The sequence below is a fragment of the Echinops telfairi genome, unplaced genomic scaffold (assembly GCF_000313985.2).
Source record: "Echinops telfairi isolate 266 unplaced genomic scaffold, ASM31398v2 ScPeMD7_41;HRSCAF=154, whole genome shotgun sequence".
NCBI lineage: Eukaryota > Metazoa > Chordata > Mammalia > Afrosoricida > Tenrecidae > Echinops > Echinops telfairi.
In genome coordinates, this window is record NW_022103939.1 from 570,160 (window position 1) to 578,526 (window position 8,367).

Consider the following 8,367-nt stretch of genomic DNA (forward strand, 5'->3'; position numbering starts at 1 on the left):
GACTCATAGTGACCACGCTGTGGGTTTCTGAGACTGTAATTGTTTACAGTAGAAAGCCCCATCTTTCTCCCGAGAAACTGTTGGTGGTTTTGAACTGCTGACCGTGTGGATGGCAGCCCAACACGTAACCACTACACCTCTGGGACTCCTATGAGTTATCTCTAAATTCTACAGGTAAATTGCACAGTCCATGGTAGAGCGGTTTGTAAAGTTTATTATATTTAGGGGCCTTGGTGATCTATGGTATTGCCATCATATTTAATTGAAAGAGGTCTTAATATCAAGTCGTTGGTGTTTCAATCTCAAGGATCTTTTCCACTGTTAATAACAAAACTCAGTAACAAACTTGCAAACCTAATAATTTGAACCCTTTCAGAGCCCCTCCCCTGACACCTTTGTCCATATGCATAAAATGTAATTATGTATTGTATGTAATCAGGTTCTGTGCAGATTTCTCGTTATTCTGATTTTAAAATCCACTGAATCCAAAGAAGGTAAGAAATATTCCAAAGGACAACTTTTTTGTTGTTGTTGTGCAATATTGTTAAAATATGTCAATTGCCGCACAATAGAATGGGGTGGAAGAGTTAATCCTGTTTTTGTTCAGTAGGCCCATTCCGCTGTGTTAGTCTGCTCTGGGTTGACTACAGAAACAAATCCAGAGAGACTTATATGTGTATAAGAAAGAGCTTTAAATAAAGAGTAATTGTGCATTAAGAAAACATCCCAGCCCAGTCATGATCAAGCCCATAAGTTTGATATTAGCCCATATGTCTGATACCAATCTATAAATTCCTCTCACATTCACAAAACGCATGCAATGATGCCAAATGCAGGAAGATCACAGGCCAGCGGGTGGGAAGTCTTGTGGATCCAGTGGCATTGTAAGCATCTCAGCACTGGCAGGGGTCTCCATGTGGTTCCTCCAGCTCAGGGCACTAGTGTAACTTCATGTGTCTTGTCAGCTGCAGTGTTTCCCAGGGAGTAAACCCTTGCCTCCAGTGAGCTATTTATTTCCTTAGCGCCTCCAAATGACATCAGCAAGTTGTGACCTGATTGGCAGGCCAAACTCCACCCCTTCAATCTTAAAACTCACAGGGACAACCGATTACCTAACTACCACCCCCTTTTCTCAAGTTTCTTTCTACAAATGGCACAGGAGTACACCAGCCCCATGCAGGGAGGGGGATGGTGCCACACCAGTCTTCCGTTCTCAGGTAGAGAGCTGTACCCTGGCAACTTTGTGAGGGCATTTCTGGGAGCCAGCCTAGAGTCAGATCTTGAGGTGAGGTTTTGGCTATATCATTGGCCATATCTGTGCCTTGGTTTTGGACTGTGACACAGGCAGAACCTAACTAAGACCCTTGGCAATGTAGAACCAAGCGTACTTCCCAAGCTGGGCAAGGTGGCTGAGAGGCCTGAATTTGTGGTTGATGCCCCTTGAGATCTAGGGCTCGACCACTTTGGCCTTCATGAGAGCACTGGCAGTCTCAGCATCTGCCTCCAGGGCCGTGGTGTCCTTGGCCTGCAACTTCTTCAGCTCCTTCTTGTTGTGCTTCTTAGCAAGAAACGTGTTCCTCAGTAATTTGTGGTCCACGACCTTAAGAGAGTCCTATCATTATGATCAGGGCTCTTATTGCCACTTCTGTGCCATTTGGGGGATTGGTAGTGTGTGGTGTGGCTCTTGGACTTGGCCATGTTTGCACCATGGCCTGTAGCTCTCAGCGCACCAGAGATTGGAAGGTGAGATTTTTTTTGTGGCGAGTATTTCTGTGGATGTTATAGTTGTTCTGCTCCAGTGACACTGGAAGCACTCATTTATCTATGCCAAGACATTTGGAAGATAGCTACCTAGTCAACCAGCTGGAAGAGATCCATATCCGTACCCATTCCAGAGGAAGGCAATATAGTAGAATGTGGCCATTATTGAACAACATCACTAATAGCACCCACAGCCAACTTTTGCTGATGACAATTAAAAAGTGGTTGCAGCAGCACCCTCACAGGGAACTGATTCAGAAGAGGACATGGGAAGAGGGGGGTCCTTGCTGAGGTCAAAGGGATCTTGGTTAAAAGTGTAGAATACCAGAGAGATTTTTACCTCTGTCTTATTGAATAAGTAAAGATATTTGACTGTGGATCAGAGCAAATGGTGAGTAACATTGAGAAGAATGGGCTTTCCGTAACACTTCAGAGCGTTCATGTGGAACCTCGGAATAAACCAAAAGGCCGTCTTCAAAGAGGACAAGGAGATACCGCATTGTTTAACATCGGACAAGTATGCACCAAGCTTGTATCATTTTACCATACTTATTCAATCTGTGTGCTGAGCAATAAAGACGCTGGACTATATGAAGAAGATCACAGTATCCGGAAGGAAGAGTCATTAACAACCTATTAGGCAGATTACACAACTTTGGCTGCTGAAGGCAAAGAGGACTTGAAGCACTTACTGATGAAGATCCAGGACTACAACCTGTAGTGTGGATTACACTTTAAAATAAAGAAAAGAAAAAAATCCTCACAACTAGATCGATAAGCAAAACCATAATAAACATAGAAATACTGAAGTTGTCATGGATTTTGTTTTACTTGGATCACAACCAATGCTCAGGGAAGCAGCCGTCAAGAAATCATGTGGTGTACTGCATTGGACAAAGAAGCTACAAAAGACTTCCCTGAAGTGTTAAAAAAAATAAAGATCTCACCTTGAAGACTAAGGTAGGTCCAACCCAAGCTATGAAATTTTCAAAGGCTTCACATGCATGCAAAAGCTGGACAGTGAATAAGGAAGACCAGAGAAGAACTGATGCCCTTGAACTACAGTGCTGGTGAAGAAGATTGAACATACCGGGGCCTGCCAGAAACATAAACAAATCTTGTAAGAAGTACAGCCAGAGTGCTCATTAGAAATGAAGGTGAGTTTCCCCAAGATGTGAATGCAACATGCGGGCATGAAGCAGGGGACCAGTGGAGAGGTCTGAGGGGCCAGCCCCAATCCCAACTTCATGGATAGGTACCCCTCCCCCCAGAAGAATTCACTTCAGAGGACAGCACTGAAGCTACAGCTCAGGGAGAGGGACATGTCTGATCAGAGCACACAGGAGCAATTGAAGGGGGAGAAAGAAAGAGTGGACCACATCCTGGCACACCAAGCTTTAAGGACAATATCCCTGCTCAGAGCAGCCAATGCACAGAGAGGACCATATGACGAGCCCCACTATGAGACACCACATCCCTCACTGACCCATAGCTCTACAGGGGACAACACTGGAGACACAGTGTGAGAATTATGCCCAATCTGACCCCACCACACCGAGGCAAAACACTAAGGATGTGCAACAGAATAGCAAGGGGAGCTCAGAGCAAGGAAGTCCCAAGGGAATACCAAAAATAGGCTTTGGGGCCGGGGCATGGTACCCTATCAGACTCGACTGGAAAACATTCCTAAAGGTCAACAAACAGACCTTGAACTATTTACAGGCTTTTCTTCTTTTTGTCATTGTTTTGTTTTCTTTTGTTGTGTTGTCTTGGTTTTGTGCATATAATTATTTCTGCAGGTCTATCTAGAGAAGATAGTGGGATAAACAACCTGGGGGAGAAAACAACAGGACTGACGGCTCTGGGGGAACATGGAAGAGGGGAAGGTGGGGGAAAGGAAGTGGTGTTAACAAACCCAGGGACAAGGGAACAACAAGTGATCTAAAATCAGTGGTGGGGAGCATGTAAGAGACCTGGTAGGGCTTGATCAAAGGCAATGTAACCGAGAGGAATTACTGAAGCCCAAATGAAGGCTGAGCATGATAGTGGGACAAGAGGAAAGTAAAAGGAAATAGAGGAAAGAACTAGGAGGCAAAGGGCATTTATAGAGGTCCAAATACAGGCATGTACATATGTAAATATATTTATATATGATGATGGGGAAATAGATCTATGTGCATATATTTATAGGTTTAGTATTAAGGTAGCAGATGGAGGCCATCATACATATTGATGGACATTGGTTATTAAGTTATTCTTTCTTCCTCTTACCCTTTTAATATGACTCTGCATGTGATATAGCCGGTTCTTGGGTGGCTGTGTTGGCAGTGCCACAGAAGAAAGACCTGGTAAACTGCATTCATAAACCATGGTGACCAGATTATTCCACCATGGTGGAGCCTGCGGAGGCCAGCTTAGGACAAGATGTCCAAATTGGCAAATTGCCAATGGCCCTGAGCTCTGTCATTGTGAGGAACGACCCAGCCCCTTCTGTAGACAGGATGCTTAGGACAAAGGGTGGAAGGCAGTGCTTGTCCACTGAGGTGCATTCCCTGTTAATGGGTGATTCTGTCTGTACTGCACACAGATGCTTTTAATTAAAAGACCGAGTCCTTGAAGAATGCCCTAGTGAGTCTGGGCAGCTGAAAGTGAAGTTTAGGGTGGGGGATATTTCCTGTGCAATTAATTCATATAGTCATCTCTCATTCTCTTATAGATGTTTCTCTTCTACTTAATAACCAACAGCGGTTCGGCTATGTTGCTCTGTGAGACTAAGAATTCCAATTCACAGACAATTGGGTGAGCTCTGGTGAATTGCCCCTCGAGATCAGTAAGACAGAAGTTGTCTTTCAAAAGCAGTATGATTCTTAGCTCCCGGAAGTAGTGCTTTAGATCAAATTATACACATTTCTGCTAAATTTCTGTTTCTGTATCTCCTCCCCTCCCTAGATATCATCTTGGTGAGAGAGGCAGAAATAATACAGACTACAACTCTCTTTTTCCTTCTGAATCATTGGACCTGACCAGACAATGGCTGGTAACTTGTCCAGAGTCAGCCATAAAGGCGTCTCTCACCCCTATGCTAACTCTATAGCCTTTTGGACCATGAAAAATATGGTATGTACAAGAATTCCAAGGTGGGGCATATGCTGACTCCCCAAATCAGACATTCCTACTAGCTGCTCTTCTTTGTTGGGCTGGAAGGTATTCCATGTGTTTCACTCCCTGTCCTGGGTTTAATTACTCCAACCCCACTAACTCCAGGCTGCTGTATTCCTCCTTAGTGGCTGGTCCCTGGACCTGATTGCACAAACTCATCCCCTGCAGCATAAGATTAAGAGTGCTTCTGCCGTGATCTTCGCACCATCATGTCATGGGGCACCTGGCCACTGCAGAAAGAAAGAAAACAAGGATGCAGAGTGACAGTATCGAAGGCACTGTGGCCTAACCAGCCAAGGTAGTGGCTATTCTGTCCTCCCTTTCTTTGAAGTAAAAGTCAACAGCATCGTTCTTTAAACACACAGGTAGAGAAAGAGGTGCATCCTTTTTGTTGGGCAGATATATTCTAGGTAGGCCCAGCCTGATCAAGAGTGCACCCCACCCAGCTATTGACTAAACTCATGGCAACTCCATGTGTGTCAGGGTAGAACTGTACTCTGTGAGGTTTTCAAAGCTGTGACCTTTCAAAAGTAGGTTGTCAGGCTCTTATTCTGAGGGGCTTCTGAGTGGACTTGAACCTCTAACCTTTGGTTAGCAGCTGAGCAAGTTAACTGTACCACCAGCGCACTCTGATGAAAGGTATAGTGGATCGCTTTCTTTCTTCCTTTAAAAAAAAGAGCCCACAATTTCTCATAACATATTGTGATGTGGGGAGAGGATGGGCCCATATATGAAAGGGACCCTTGGTAACCAGGGAGGCAAGACCGTTGTTTCAGATGTTTAAAGGATTGGTTAGCTTAAGTACTGTAGCTTTCACCAAATTTTGCACAATCCATTATAGCTGGACAGCTATTAATTGTCTACCTGGGAGTCTTCAGGGTCTATCAATTTTTCACACAGATCTTCCAGAGAATTAAATAGGAAAGCCATTTATGGGAAAGCCCTACCCTGGTTAAGAGGACACTGTGATATTGATGACAATTGATCAGTGTACTTCCACTTTCATGCCCAAATGAAGGGGCTTGGGGGAGCAGGGAGTCAGCCCCAGTCACAATCGTTGTAATGAACAGAAATCTTTAATTAAGGGTCTCATTGTAGTAGATACTTACATTCTACAGCTGGCCCTTTCTTCTTTCCTCCCTTACAGGCAACTGCACCATGAATTTTCCTTGAAGACTCCATGCTCAAGTTCATAGAGCTACCACTTCGGCCATCAGGCTTTAGTAGCCGCATGTTATTTTTACTCACCTCATGGACTTCCATTTTCTAACATCATCCAGTTGCTGTGGCTTCTGCATCTGGAGAGTTTATGAAACATTATTTATTCGTCACAATGCACGTGAGAGTGTCACATGGGGAGAAAGAATCATCACCAGCCCGGGCCACGCAAGGCTGACCTCTGTGAGGCAGAGGTCACATATACCTCCAGCCTTCAACCTTTCTATCGTGTCTGACACCAACTGTCTCTCCCACGGCACCGCTCTACCTCTTTGTTGGCTTCAATACATCCGTGCAATTCCCACACCACACTCACGATTATGGGTTTGTTAGGGAGTAACAGCTTACAACTCAGGTTCAGGAATTTTCCGGTGTGGTTATTCGATCAGGGATGCCTGCGGGCCATGTCTCGCTTTGACCCTCAGTTTGTTGGCCTGACCTGTTCTACTTGGCAAGTGTTATAAAGTGTTTTTTTTCAGCTCTGCCAGTTAAGTGCCCATTGGCATTCTACTCGGCCAGTAAGCCTCAGCCTTAAGCTCAGCACGTCTAGCTTCTCCCAGTGAAGAGCTGGGGGTACTCACTCCACAGCAAGCCTCCTGTGCAACCGCAGGCAACTTTCTTGTTCTGCGGTGGGATGTTGGGTGGGGTGAGGGGGTGGGGTGGGGCCGGGAAACCCGCCGCTCTGTCTTTTTTTTTCATGTCCTTTCATTTTATTTATTTATTTTTTAATCAATTTATAAGCTCTTGGTTCTGCTGCCTCTCCCGCTGCTTCTTGCCATCTCTCGCCATCTCCAGCATGGTATCTGACTCCTGGATTTAGGGGGTTCCGGGATCTCAGGTCCAAAGTCACCCTCCACTCCTGGCTCTTTTCTTGATAATAGTGAGAACTTCCTTTCTCGTCTTTGCAATGGCTCATTTTACCCTTGGAGGGATGGCAAAATTGACCAGTCTGCTGGCTAGGATTATTTGCTGGTCCCACCCCTTCCAGGGTACCTCGCCCATTGTTTACATTATTAGCAAGCTATCTAATCCCCTAGTTGGACCACAAGCACTTTACATTTGCATGCCCTTATCCAGTCATTTGGTGTGAGTTATAAAGGCTGTAGCTCTCAGAACCATACTAAGTAATTCATAGCACAGCATTAAGTAGTCTTTGCTTCCCAAAGCACCAGTGCCCAGTAGCACCATTCCTCAAGGCTGGGGATTCTTTCTCATGCCTGCCCAGTACCCACTCCTCCAGCAGTTTATATAGCTATCTACTTCTTCCGTCCTGGGGAAAGCTCAGTTCACCCTGCTCCAGGAGTAGGCCTAATTTGTCAAAAGGTCATTCTCAGCGCTCTCATCAATGATTGGCTAAGAAATTCCAGCTTCAGCCTATGACTCTTCTCTGGCTACAGAAGTGGATTCTACAAAGGTTCTTTAACCCAGTGGGAGGCATGTGGAAATTGGGGTGAGGGGGGCGGGTTGGTTTCTTGGAAATAAATGTCCAAATTTTAAGAGTTTTCATTGGCTGATTTTTTCCGAAGTAGATTGCTGGGCTTTTCTTCTGAGTCCTGAAGATTCCCCTGAAACTTTCCAGTATCACAGCAGCAGGCACTCCTCCAGGGACATTGTGCTCAGGCTGTAATCAAACCCTGGTTTCCAACAAGAAGAGCAAGAAGGCTGCCGCTGAACCATCCATCGCTGCTACCTACCTAGTCTGCAGCACTTCTGTGTAAGTTAAACTTGAGGTCCTGTGGACCATGACAGGATTTCTTCCACAGCTGTTAGTCAATGGCCCACAAAATTTGGCGTCTGAACTGACAATCGGTTTGCTGAGCATCTCTAAAGACAAGGCCTGGAATTTTCCATTCTGATGATAGTACACATTCATGACCTGCCCCATTAGCTGGACGCTTCATGCTAACTCTCTCCTGCTTTACAGCAGCAATTTCTAATCGCCACTCTCCACAAATATTCTCACCTATTTCCAGAGAAAAATCAATACCATCTGGCAGGGGCCCAGCTAATCTTCATTAAAACAAAGGCCTTGCCAGCACCTACTCTAAGCCCTTTCAAAGTTTTTTTTTAAATTGTTTTATTAGGGACTCATACAACTCTTATCACAATCCATACACACATCAATTGTGTAAAGCAAATTTGTACATTCATTGCCCTCATCATTCTCAAAACATTTGCTCTCCACTTAAGCCCCTGGCATCAGGTCCTCATTTTTTCCCCTCCCTCCCC